This window comes from Mesoplodon mirus (genome assembly GCF_964341445.2).
Source record: "Mesoplodon mirus genome assembly, chromosome: 1".
NCBI lineage: Eukaryota > Metazoa > Chordata > Mammalia > Artiodactyla > Ziphiidae > Mesoplodon > Mesoplodon mirus.
Genome location: NC_138976.1, coordinates 20,483,732 through 20,497,113, shown reverse-complemented (window position 1 = coordinate 20,497,113; position 13,382 = coordinate 20,483,732). Strand labels below are relative to the sequence as shown.

Sequence of the window (13,382 nt, the reverse complement as noted above, 5' to 3'; positions counted from 1 at the left end):
TTGCCAGAAATACCAGGATGAAGGCCTTGCAGTTTGACTCCCTCAATCATTTCAGCAATAATCCTGGGTCTGAGTCTTATTGGTTCAAGCTGGATCATGTGCCTATCCCAGTCACTGAAGACAATAGGATGGGATAAAGTGACTGGCTGTGGCCTGGGTCACATGGCCATCCCTGGAGTGGGAGATGGGTCAGTTCCACGTGAATCACCTGGTTTGAGAGTGAGGGAAGGACCGGTGGTTCCTCAGATGGCAAAGAAGCACAGATGGAAGCTGGCCAGGCAAATGTCCTCTACTTTGTGGTTCATCAACCAACATAGTTCTCATCTCCATAGGGCTAATTAATAGTCTAGTGTGGTAGAGGACAATTGGAGGAAAGACAGACCCCAACCAAGTATGAACAATATATAATGAAAAGATGACATTTGTGACAGAAGGCCCAGTGAGGGCACCTACTGGGAGGATCTGCTCAGAGACGTGAGGCAAGGGGCAGGAGCTGGGATGTAGGAAGGATCACTCTAGGTGAGGACCTTAAGGTAGACCAGTGTGCGTGGGGGCATGAGGGAGGGGAAAAGGAAGCACGAGGTGAGTTGGAGGAGTGTTCAGGGTCCGAGAGGCTGTGTAAGGAGTCTGAACTTTATCCTGGGGCGCTGGGAGCTCTGTGTTCGATGTGTGTCATAGAAAGCTCACAGCCTTGTTGACGAGAACGGCGTAGAGGATGGCAAGGCGAGAGGTAGGGAGCGGTTAGGAGGCTGTTGCCCTCACCCTGGGAAGAGGTGCTGGTGCCTGGGACTAGGGTGCAGGCAGCAGGGATCGAGAGATGAGAGATCCGCGTGGTGTGGAGGACGTGGGATCTGCGAGATCTGGTGATTAATATTAGATGGGGGGAGAGTTTGGGATAGGGATGATGCCCATGAGTCTGGTTCAGGCAAACAGGTGATTGGTGGTGCCATTCTCTGAGCTGGGAGCAGTGGAGAGGGAAACACTTGGATCATGAGTCCCACTGCGGGTGTGAGTGCTGTGTTAGAGACCTAGTTAGTGAGTTCTCTTAGAAACAAGGACATTTTTGACCAGGGCTTCTTAAATCACCTGCGGTGAAGAGCCTTATACTTTTGTTAAAACACACACTGTATATGATATCTCATGCTGGTTTGACAGCACCCGAACTAGCCTTATAAGTATTCAGTCAGACCAGTCCATTGTCTTGCACTTGGATGTCATGGCAATGTCAAGTTGCTACAGAAGTTTCCAAACACTCTTGATTTTTCTGCTTATCTTGTTGTAAACCAGTAACAAGCAGTTCATGGACCAGTGCATCCTGCAGACCACGTGCTGGGTGGCACTGATCTCGTCCAACCCTAGCACCCATTTTAGAGACAGGGAAATTGAGGCCCAAGGAGGGGACTGGCCTCGCCCCAGGTCCTGCAGAAAACAGCAGCAAAGCCAGTATTTGAGTCAAGTCTTTCATCTGCTGACCCTCTGTTTTGGTCACCCGGCCTCAGGCCCAACAGTCCAAGCAAGGGGTGAACTCGGGGGGAGTCTGGGGATGAACTGCATTTAGCGGCCAAGGTCACAGGGCTGACCTCCACATCTATGCCGAACACTTCCCAGGAACTCCAGTAGTCAGGACGGCCTGACCCTGGAGCTGGTACAAGCACATTGGGTCGAGGATTGCTCCCAAAAGCCTGAAATCCCAGGCCAGTGAGTGGCTGGTTGGACTGGAGCCAGGAAAGGAGATGGTCGTGGCTCTTGGCCATCCTGTGCCACTGCAGCACCCAAGGTCAGGCTGATGCTTGGTGGCTGTGATGCATGCCCCAGGCCAGCAATGGTTCTCAGGACCGGCTCTCCGGGAGGACTTTTGTCTACTGGCTTTTGCTGCATGTGGGCTTCCCCTGGCTGTTGTTGGGAGATGCAGTTCCCATGAGCAGATTGGGGACTGTCCTTGCTGCCTGAAGTTGCTGAGGAAGAGGCACATGTCAAGGGCGGAGACATTTGGGGAACATGAATTATGGCAGGGCATACAGCTTAAGAGCATACACCTTGGTGCCATGCTGCCTATTTTGCCATTGCCTTTGCCATGCAACCTTTCTGTACCTTAGTTTTCCCATCTGTAGGATGGGGATGATGATAGTAGCCTGTTGCTCAATAAATGTTAGTGATTATCAGCTATTAGTAGAACTGGGCACCATGTTAGGCTCTCATCTATTATACCCTCAACAGATATTTTCACATTTAACATTACTCTTTTTTAAAAAAAATAAATTTATTTATTTATGGCTGTGTTGGGTCTTCGTTGCTGCATGCGGGCTTCCTCTAGTTGCAGTGAGCAGGGGCTACTCTTCGTTGTGGTGTGTGGGCTTCTCGTTGCAGTGGCTTCTCTTGTTGTGGAGCATGGGCTGTAGGTGTGCGGGCTTCCGTAGTTGTGGCTCGTGGGCTCTAGAGTGCAGGCCCAGTAGTTGTGGCACATGGGCTTAGTTGCTCGGCGGCATGTGGGATCTTCCTGGACCAGGGCTCAAACCCGTGTCCCCTGCACTGGCAGGTGGATTCTTAACCACTGCGCCACCAGGGAAGTCCTAACATTACTCTTTTCACCAACCCACTCAAGATCAATTCTGTCCTTTGACAGATGATAGCAGCAACAATGACAACACAGCAACAGGCCCTCCATGTGCACTGTCTCATTTAGTCTTCCGCAGGGCCCATTGAGGCAGATGGTAATAGCCCCATTTTACAGATGAGCAAATCGAGACTCAGAGACATTAAAGTGACTTGCCAAAGATGACTCACACTCAGATTTTTTTAGGCTGCAAAGTCTGTGCTCTTTCTAAATACCACTGACAGAACCTAATCCTTTAGTGAGAGGACCTCGTGGGGCCTGGGACTGACTCTTGAAGGGGAGGAGTGAAACTGGGGCGCTACTGGACACCCATCTCTGGCCTCATTTTAGGGATGGAAGACTGAGACCAGTAAGGGGGAAGGGACCTGCCCTGGGTTCTGCAGACTACAGGCCAAAACTCTCCCTGGGTTTAAACCTGAGGATGGATGCCTGCTCTGTCCTGCTCACCTGCACTCCACTTGCAGCATGTGCCCCCGAGAACAAGGCAAGTGCCCCCAGGAAGAGCCAGGAGCATGCCCTTAGCAAGCGGTGGGAGACTGTGTCCCTTGTCCTGCTGTCAGGGGCATAGAGGCCAGAACATGGCAGGACAGTTCCTGATTAAGCATCAACACCAGAGTCAGCTGTGCCCACCCTCCAAGTCAGATCCCAGGAGCAGGCTGCTTCCCTGCCTGTGTCCATAGTTCCGAGTACAGGCTCCAGCACATAATAGGGATTCAGTAGTTATTGAAATAACCAATAAATGTTTCTTGGCCCACTCTTCTGTGGGGATGGCATTTCTGCATGGAGACTATAGACCCCAAAACCAAGGCTGTAAGACCCAATGAGTCTTAGGCCCAGAACTTCCTAAGTGGGTTAGCAGATTCAAAGCTTGGGCTGGAGGGGCATATGCAGATACTTCCACAGTTCCCCTGGGCCGCCCAGGGCCTTTGCCCTCTTCTGTAACAGGGTGGGGCAGGGGCAGGGCTCTGTGGAAGGCGGGGCCAGTGTGTCCCGGCCCTGGCTTTCATTACCCCCATCACCCAAGCACAGGCCTGGCCCTTTCATTGTCCAAGGCAGTGAAAGCCTGAGCAGCTGCTGGTGGGGGCTGGGGGGGGTCTTAGTCTGTCATAAGCTCTGGAATTCCTGGGACCACACCTCCCTGGCTTTGTGCCCAGTTTCTGCCATAGTGGCATAACTCTCCTCCCTACCCTGGAATAAAATCCCAGTGGACTTTAGATCAGAAGCCAGGACAGGGAAGCTCATTAAATAGCTTTTGGCAGGTACCCTCCTTTTTTTGAGGAGGGTATTGCCAAGGCTCAGTCTCCCCCAGGTGGAGTCTGCACGGGGAAGGAAGGTGGGTGGGTTTCTATCTGTGCAGGGTTCATGATGGGGTCTTGCGGACACAATTCCGAGCAGACCAGGCTTAACACAGTGGAGGAAGTGAGGGAAGACAGACAGAGCCTTGCTGCGGTGCAGCTGCAGGGAACGGCCTGTCCGGGGTGTCTGGGCTGTATCTTGCTGCTGCTGCATCTCCCTAGGGGCCTCTCTGGAGCCTTGAGCTCTGCCTGGGGGTGCTGCTTCTCTTAAAATGGGAGGTGCACATACACTGGCTCCCTGCTAACCCTCCCTGGTCCTAGCTCTGGAAGCTGCTGCCAGCTTGCCTGAACAGTGAGACGTTTGCCTGCATGGCTGGGCTGTTTAGCCAACTGGCTTCTCAGTATGTAGCTGGAGGGCTCTGTTCCATGGCCGCCCTGTGCAGTGGTGCAGGGCACAGCGGATAGTGGATTGGGTTTGATCCGTAGCTGTGCACTTACCGGTGACCTTGAGCAGGTTTCATTATCTCTCCGCCTCTGTTTAACTATCTGTAAAATGGGGACAGTAGACATCATATCTGATAGGGTTATGAAGATTTCATGAGTCAGTAATTGGGAAGTGCTCTGAACAGTGCTGACACGTACTGTCAAATAAGTTTTTGTTAAATAAAATATGGAGATCAATAAATGGGGCCCAGGCTCTGAGGGCCCAGGTGCTGATCCTGTGGCCTGTGGGCCACCTGGATCTCGCTGTTCCCTAGATCCCAAATCCTCCTGTACTGAATAGCACCATCATTTACGTAGGTCTGAGAAGCATTGGGGTGCAACAGAAGGAGCACTGGACTGGCAGTTAGCAAGCTCTGGTCCCAGCCCTGCCTCTCAGTTGCTCTGTTTCCTTGGTAAAGTCACTAACTCTCTCTGGGCCTCAGTTTCTCTAGCTGTAAATAGGGAATATTTATAGAGTGAAAGATCTCCAAGGGCCCTTTCGGCTTAGATAGCCTGACTGACAGTGACTCTCCCATCCTGCCCCAGGCTGTACACTGGGAGGGTCCACATGCTTCCGTTGATTTGTGTCTGGAACTATGGAGAGGCAGTGGGCAGTGGCCACCTGGGCTCCCCAGGCACTAGATGCTCTCCTAGCCTGGCCTGGCCTGCTCCTGGGTCTCGGGACACTGAACTGCTGTGCCCTTTCCTCATTATCCTTGTGGTCCAGAGTATTGATGAATGCATTCTGGATCTATTCTGGACTCAGTGCCCTGGGTTGGCAGGGCTGCTTTGGCACAGTGTCTAATGATGGGCTGGCTAGTCTGACTGTGAGCCTGATGTCTGTCTCCATCACTAAGCTGTCGGCTTGGTGAGTGCAGGGCCCCTTTCTGCCTGTTCTCCACCGCATCCCCAGGGCCCAGCACAGAACCTGGCATGTAGTTGGTGCTCCGAAACTGTTTGTTGATGGAGAGGTGAAGACTCAGCTGAACTCAGGGACTTCTCTCATCTCAAGGAACCCTATATTCAGGCTCTCCACCCTAAGGAATCTTATCCTAAGCACCAGAAATTCCACCCTGGGAACTATCAGCCTCCCATTGGAACTGGCCATCTCCTGAGACTCACCTCCTTAGTTTCCCAGGACGAGAATGGGCCCTGCTTCCCAGGAACCTGCAGGATGACAGCCTTCCAGTCTGGAGGGTTCTTGGGCCCTGCAAGGACTGCCTGGGCTCTGCCCCCAGGGACAAGGCAAAGTGCTGATTGGAGTGCATAAGTGCCCAGCTCAGATGAGGGCTGTTCCGAGTTGACCCTAATAAAGGATGTTTTCTTATGTCAGCATGCGTGAACATGCTGGTATGTGTGAGAGAGACAGGAATAGAGAGTCAGAGACAGGGTCAAGGAGGCAGGCAGACACAGACATTCAGAGACTTTGAGACTAGTACAGGGAGACTAAGAGGCAGAGGAACAGCACTTCAGCCTAGGGTGGCCAAGGCAGGGTGAGGTGGGAAAGGAGGATAGGGGCTCCTCCTGCCCCATTTTTTCCTGGGCTGACATCCAGGTTGCCTGCCACTTGGGTGGTAAGCATGTTCAGGTTGGAACTGGCTATGGGACAGACACCCCTGACCTGAGCCCCAGGCTAGCCCCAGGGTGTGTTTGTTGACATCAGACAACCAACTGCAGCAGCCATAGCCTCAGCATCAAACAGCTTTGCGCTGGCAAGACAGCTTCCTGTGGGGCTGCACAGTGGTTTCGAGTGGGCACCCTGGAGTTGGACCTACCGGTCTTCAAATCCTACTGGTCTTCAAACAGCAAGCTGTGGGCAGCTTCCACTACCCTTCCCTACGCTGGATTCTTCATCTGCAAATAGGGTAATACTAGTACCTGCCTCACAAAGTGCCGATGAGGATTCAATGAATTAACGAAGGCCAAACTCTCAAAATAGTGCCTGGGCCGGGACCACTGATCCTCTGGTAACCCCTCAGGTGCGTAGGTCAAGGGTTGTCAGCCCCATTTTACAGATGAGGAAATCTAGGCTCAGAGATGGGCAGGGACTTGCTCAGTGCACCCAGTCAACCAGGGCTGGAGCTGGAACCTGAGCTGGGGACCCTTGCCTCCCAGTCCAGTGTTCTTCCTCTGCCCCCACGGTCCCTCTGTTAGGGACCTCTCCTTCACTTGTGATCCTGACTCTTGGGCTGTTGTAACGTGCTCCTCGCAGCCACCGTCCTGCGGGGAGGAAGCCCCAGGCTCTCTGTCCATCTCTGCTTGCCCGGATTTGACACACAAAAGTGCCAAATAAAAACGTGTGTTGGGCTGCGCTGATGGTACTGCTGGGAGATGACTGAAGCAGCCGCTCCCCCGGCGTCGGGGGCGGTGGCATTCTTGGAGTCGGTGCGGTAGGTTGCAGGACCCTGGGTTAAATTGCAGCCGCCCACTGGGAAGAGAGCAATGTGGGGGTGGGAGGGCGCCGGGAGGTTTCCATGATTGGCTCCGTCCTGGTCCTGCCGGAGAGCCGGAGCTGTGGCCAGTGGGGTCGCGCTGCCCCAGCTGGGGGAGCCCTCGGGATGTGTGTGGGGGAGCAGCGGGCTGGGAATCCCAGTGCCAGGGAACGCTGCTGTGAGCCATGGATGCCTCTCCCTCCAGAGCGGCACTCCGGGGGGCCAGCCCCGGGTCTGGGGACTGATGGCAGGGGAGCCAGGGCTGGCGCGTGTGAGCCTGTAACCCAGGAGCCGCCCGGGCCCCTCGCAGGCTGAAGGACAGGGCGGCCGAGGACTCTTCCTCGAGACATCCCGGGCTCCTTTTCAGATGAAAGTGTCTTGGGAAACTACAGAGTTTTCTATTTGATGGAAGAAAGAAGTCCAACCTCTCTCCAGAGTGGCGGCAGCGGGCTGGACAGGGTGTGTGTTTGGGAAGGGCGCTGGAGGAAGAGGAAGAGGAGGAGGGACAAGTGATGCAAGGGTTTTGAAAACGCTACCTAGATGTGGGAGGGGGAACCTGGTCATTTGGTTCGGCTTTTCCCGGCAGGTATCGCTCCCCTGGGGACCTTGGGTAAGTCCGTGAATAGCCCTGCTGACACAAAGGAGCTCTGTCTGCGGAAGGCAGCCGCTTGACGCGCCACCAGGAGCTGCCACAGCTGCCTGCCCGCCCGCCCCGCCGCCACCGGCCAGCGGGAGGAGCTGGGCGGAGACCCGGGCGGGCGGGCGGGCGGGCAGGCAGCAGCGGCAGCCAGGAGTCCCCGGGTCCCTGCCGGAGTGTGCTGGGTAGGTGCCTTGGTGCCAGGGTGTGTGTATGGCGGGCGGGGGGCTCTTGTCCAGGCCACCCCGTGCCCCTGTTTCTATTGTTTCTTCCCCAGGGCAGCCATCGGTAGGCATGTTGCAACCAAACCATGTGTGTTCTGCTCTGAGATAGCTGTGTGTGTGTGTGTGTGTGTGTGTGTGTGTGCGTGCGCGCTTGTCTGTCTGTCTGTCTCGGAGTGGGTGGGTGGGAGCCTGCAGGGCTAGGGGCATGCTTCCGCTGTGTGCTGCTCCCACTTCAAGGCTGGTCAGCTAGCTTTTCTTTCTGAGGGAAATGAATGTTTGGTGAGCAGAAGTCGGACCACTGCATAGGGAGCGAGCGCTCAGCCAGCGGTGCTGGCGATCTTGTCAGGGATGCTGACCACACACGAGGCACCAGGATGGCTGTTCCTGCCTAGTTCCGTGAGGGGAAGGAGGTGGTCTCGGGGGCTGGACTGGGGGTGGGGTTGCATCTGATCCCTGCGGCTTTGGCTGTAATGTTCACTGGAAGTACAAGCAGAGATACTCTGCCTCCTGAGCCTCTTGGGAAAGGTCTTGCACCTGCTCCTTTGGCTCCTGCTGAGACCCGTAAGGAGGGGGATAATTGTTAGGGACCTGCTCACCCCACACAGCAAGCCGCTGTAAGCAGACAGAGGCCAATTCTTTTATCAACTTGGAGGCCTCACATCTCTACACTTGTCGTGGGGTGTCCAAGAAGAACCCTCGCGCCCTGGGACCTCAGGGCTGAGGAAAGCCCAGGTCCAGAGAGGGGAGGGGCTGTACCCAAGTTCACACAGCAGGTCTCTCTGGCCAGGACCAGGGTGGAGGACATCTGTCTCCTGGAACAGTGAGGACAGGATATGTGGGTGCCGTTACCCTGAGCTCAGCTCTGAATCTGGCGCTCCTGGCTTGAGGTGCCTAGCTAAGTACAGGGCCACTGGGCCCCTCACCAAAAACTTGCAGCATCTTGCTGCCCTCAGGCCTCACGGCTGGGGGCTATCTGGCTCCCCTCTCGAGGTGGCTGGAGTGGGTATATCTCCTGGAAGGAAGGAGCTGCACTGTCTGACCCGTCAGGGCCTGTGGGATCCCAGCCAGGGCACTGCGGCCATAGTCAAAGTTTCCACCAGGGCCGCTTGAGTCCTCCACGCCCAGCCAAGGGGCACCTCCCCTCTTCGCCAGCCCTAGCACGTGGCAAGGCTTAGCCCAGGGCGGGCCCTTCGGGGAGTGAAGTTCCACAGCAGGGCCTGCTCCAGGCCCGGGCTGGCATCTGCTGCAGCAGGGGGATGGTGAAGATGGAGGCAGCTGAGGTGAGTGACCCCCTGTTGGGGAGTCTCTTTGAACCAGAGATCGTCGATGGGGCTTCTGATTATAAGTATCTGGTATCAGTGAAACCACCCCAGCCCCTAGCCTTCTTGCCTTTGCACATGCTGTTCCCGCTGCCTGGAAAGCCCATCTCTTCTCTTCTCTCCAGGTCTTAATCCTACCCAGACTTCCATGACTAGAGCAAATACTGCAGTTAGAATCTGTCTGTCCCTTGGTGGTGGTACCCACTGTGGTTGCTTCATGTCTTATTTATGTGGGATTTGAGCCTTACTCATCCCTTGGTCCCAAGGGCCCAGCCTGGGGCCTGGGGCATGATAGGAAAGGGCTCAGATGGGTTTTCTTGAGGACAAGCTCTGACGTCCAAGTCAGCTCTTTCTACCCATCTCCTAGCTCTGCCTGGCAGACAGTGGGCACTACCAGCTTGAGGCCTGGTGAGGAGTCCCTTTGGAAGGGTCCTAGTTTCTTCATGGCAGGGTTGCTTCCACAGAGCAAAGGGGTTGGGGTATGGGATTTTTGATAGGAGACAAGGCAGGGAGAACCTTGGCTTCAGCCTGGCTGAGGCCACAGGGAAAGCTGAGCTGGGATCCTGCTGGGCCGGGTGGTGTGGTGTCCACCCCATGGCCTGGGCCGCAGACGGTGGAAGGGGCAGCCCCAGCTGGTTTGAATGCAATGCTCCCGGTCCTTTGCACAGACTGCAGCAGCTTGGAGCTCAGATTGGGCCCTGTTGGGATGGTGCCAACCAGGGTGGTGGATTGGAGGGTTGGGGGAACGTGCGGTTCTCAGCCAGTGGTCTGCCTGGCTCCCCAAGAAGAGGCGCAGCTGAGGAGGGAATGCCCACACCCCACTGGGTTCCTAGGGGCTCTGAGAGCCTCTTCCCGTTCAGTCTCCCAAGGCCCTAGAATAGCTGAGTCTGTTTGCCTTCTGGACAGATACGGGACTGAGTCAGGAAAGGAAGGATTTGCCCGAGGTTCTGTGTGACTCAGTAGCACAGCAGGGACAAGAACCCAGGTCTCCGGGTCCCCCACCCAGATTTCTCTCCATCACACCAGCTGGATGACTCAGAGTACTTGGCTTTCACCTTGATGCTCCCTTTTTGGGGACTCCCTTAGTGACACATTCCTTTCCAGGACCCCTGCATTTACTAGCTAGAGCCCGGCTCTCCTCTGAAAAAGCAGCGTGTACAGTAGAGAAAGCCCTGGCCTGGCCAACAGGCTGGAGACTGAGGCACAGTCTGGTGCCTGCTCACTGGATGATCTCAGGCAAATCTGCTTTTTTCTCTGGCTCAGTTTCCCCTTTGGGGCAACCAGGGACTGGACCAGGTATTGCCCGGCTCCTTCCAGGCATCCAGAGAATCTTCCATTCTCTGCAGACCCTCTCCTCTTCCTGGGTTCCAAGAGTCATCGGTCAAGGCCAGGGTCCAGCTTCTCAGGGAAGCGGCCCCCAGCCTGTTCCTCAGGCCCTTCTGGTCAGAAGCCTTCTCTTGCAAGCTGGAGCCTGGGCTGAGGCCGGGAGGTTTGTTGTTGTTTGTGGAGCCAGGCCGTTTCCAAGATGTCATTGCTCAGGGAAAACCGTCATTCCTCCGAGGGATAAAGAGGCTGCTTATGGCTCAGCCGGCTCAGCCTGGAGAGGCTGGAGCCACTCACGGCAGGCCAGCCAGGCTCGGCTCCTGGGAGTCGCCACCTTTGCCTGAACAACCAGCTGGGTGGGGGCAGGATTGGGAAAGGGGTGCTGGGGCCATGAGCCGCCTGAGAGATTGGAGCTTCCAGGCATGGAGGAGAGGAGAAGGGGTCCCAGGAGACCCTCTTCCTCTGGCAGTGGGCCGAGGTCATCACTCCAGACGTGTGGAGAGTTGCCAGGTGTGCCCTCTGCTCCAGATGGCCCTGGGCTTCTCCCCTCTCCCTCTGCCATGGGCTGGCCTGCCCGCACCTGGCACTGGGGCTCAGGCTGCTGCCGGAAAACTGTCAGCGGCTCCCAACTTAGAAAGGTGGGGAGTGCAGAAAGTTATTTGGAACTGGGCGCGCTCTCCCCTACGTAGCCAGGGCTCTCTGTGGTGTCCTTGGTTATCTCTTGGTGGGGTTAACCTCGGGCTGATAGCAGAGCTCAGACACTCGGTGCAGGGTGGCAGAGGGTGGGAGGCATGGGGAAAGGCAGAGGAAGAGCTGGGCAGAGCCTCTGGGAGCCAAATGGCTGGCCACAACCTTGAAAAAAGGCTGGAGGCAGCCACGGGGAGAACCCTGGAATGGAAGGTGGTGTGTCTGTCCCACTCCTCTAGTCAAGGGTTGTAACTGTGTCCACGCAGAGCTCCGAAACCTTCACTGCTCACACCTCGTTAATGAAGTTCCCAGTTGATTCCAACAGCGGCTCTGTAACTGCTTTCTCTGCCTGTCTCCCTCCCTTCCCTCCACATGTGTCTGACACCCACTATGTACGGTGCACTGGCCAGGTACACTGGAGGTATAGGTCCAATCTTTAATCTAGTGCCAGGGATGGGCACGTAATGGATGGTAACAAGACAGCTTTGACAGGGAGACTCGTGGAGAGGGAACCCTGGGGAAGCTTCTAACCCAGCCCGGGGGCCCCTGCAGGAGGTGAGACTGAATCCGGATGCACAGACGCTTGTCCATCGAAAGAGGAGATCTCCATCCCAGTCTGCCCACCCCTCTAGGGTGTAGACATGATTCCTGCCTGACCACAGAGATTGCCTATGTGTGTCCATCCACATGCAGCGGCTTATCGCAGTGGCGGCCGTATAATGGTGTGTGCAGGTGCATGGGCTCTGGACTTGAGGGCAAGCTCTCCCTCTCTACAGTTGGGCGCCCTTGGGTAAGACAGAAACTCTCGGTGCCTGCATTTCCTCAAGCAAGGGCCCAACCTCACTGGGGTAATGAGATGAGGTGTGTACGCAGAGGGCTGCGTGCGTGCTGACACTGAGGCATGGGGGCAGCAGGGGTACCCCTGGCAACTTCCCTTACTGGTGGCTGTTATTGAATGAGATGATGTGGGTGAAGTGAGGTGCTCGGCATGGAGTCTGACACTGAGCGGGCATTTGCTGAATGGGAGGTGGCACAGCAGCTTTGGGGCTGGGAGGGAGGAATCAGCTGGAATGTGCTATCAGGCCCTGGGATGAGGGCTTTTACTTGCTTTTGAAATAAACTTTTATATTGAAATGTAAAAGACAGCAAGGGTAGAAGTATGTAGCCGATGAATTTTCACAAAGTGAATAAACTCTCCAGGTCAAGAAACAGAACATTCTAGTACCCTGGAAACCTACCCCACCCCTGGCCACGCCACGCCCCTCAGTCACTGCCACCTCAAAGGGTAACCCCTTACTTGCCTTCTCTCACTGAGTAGTGTTGCCTGTTTTTGAATTTTGTATACGTGGAATCATTGAGTATGTATTCTTTTATGTTGACTTCTTTGGATCAGCATTTTGATGGTGAATCCTTCAGTATTATTGTACTCAGTTTTATTCTGTTCACCCCCACTGTGTGTGGTATTTCACTGTGTGAATATAGGTGCCACAGTTTATCCATCGTATCATTGATGGACATTTGGGTTGTTGCCACTACTATGAATATTCTCATACATGTCTTTTGATGCACTGTAATATACTTTTCTGTTGGGTAAATACCTAAGGTTTTACAATTGCTCAGTCATAAAGTTGTATATAATTAGCTTTAGTAGATTCCACTGTATAATTTTCTTTTTTTAACATCTTTATTGGAATATAATTGCTTTACAATGGTGTGTTAGTTTCTGTTTCATAACAAAGTGAATCAGTTATACATACACACATGTCCCCATATCTCTTCCCTCTTGTATCTCCCTCCCTCCCACCCTCCCCATCCCACCCCTCTAGGTGGTCACAAAGCACCAAGCTGATCTCCCTGTGCTATGCGGCTGCTTCCCACTAGCTATCTGTTTTACATTTGGTCGTGTATATATGTCCATGCCACTCTCTCACTTTGTCCCAGCTTACCCTTCTCCCTCCCGGTATCCTCAAGTCCATTCTCTAGTAGATCTGCATCTTTATTCCCGTCTTGCCCCTAGGTTCTTCTGATCTTTTTTTTTTTTTTTTTAGATTCCATATATATATGTGTTAGCATACAGTATTTGTTTTTCTCTTTCTGACTTACTTCACTCTGTATGACAGATTCTAGGTCCATCCACCTCATTACAAATAACTCAGTTTCGTTCCTTTTTATGGCTGAGTAATATTCCATTGTATATATGTGCCACGTCTTCTTTATCCATTCATCTGTTGATGGACACTTAGGTTGCTTCCATGTCCTGGCTATTGTAAATAGAGCCGCAATGAACATTGTGGTCCATGACTATTTTTGAATTATGGTTTTCTCAGGGTATATGCCCAGTAGTGGGATTGCTGGGTCATATGGTAGT

The 13,382-nt window shown here is 54.2% G+C and overlaps 1 protein-coding gene across 13 annotated transcripts in view; it reads left to right on the top strand.

The window, feature by feature from the left end:
- RGS3 (regulator of G protein signaling 3) overlaps positions 1-13,382 on the top strand; it is a 160,276-nt gene that overhangs the window by 117,875 nt on the left and 29,019 nt on the right. Inside the window, exon 1 of one of the 13 annotated variants that reach the window (XM_082613107.1) lies at positions 6,763-6,782. The exons of 10 other annotated variants lie outside the window; for them this stretch is intronic. The gene's annotated coding sequence lies outside the window, so the exon portion shown is untranslated. Of the gene's footprint in view, positions 1-6,762; positions 6,783-7,389; positions 7,435-7,558; positions 7,647-13,382 lie in introns of those variants that run through there. 2 more of the 13 variants (XM_082613106.1, XM_082613105.1) reach the window with 2 other exon arrangements.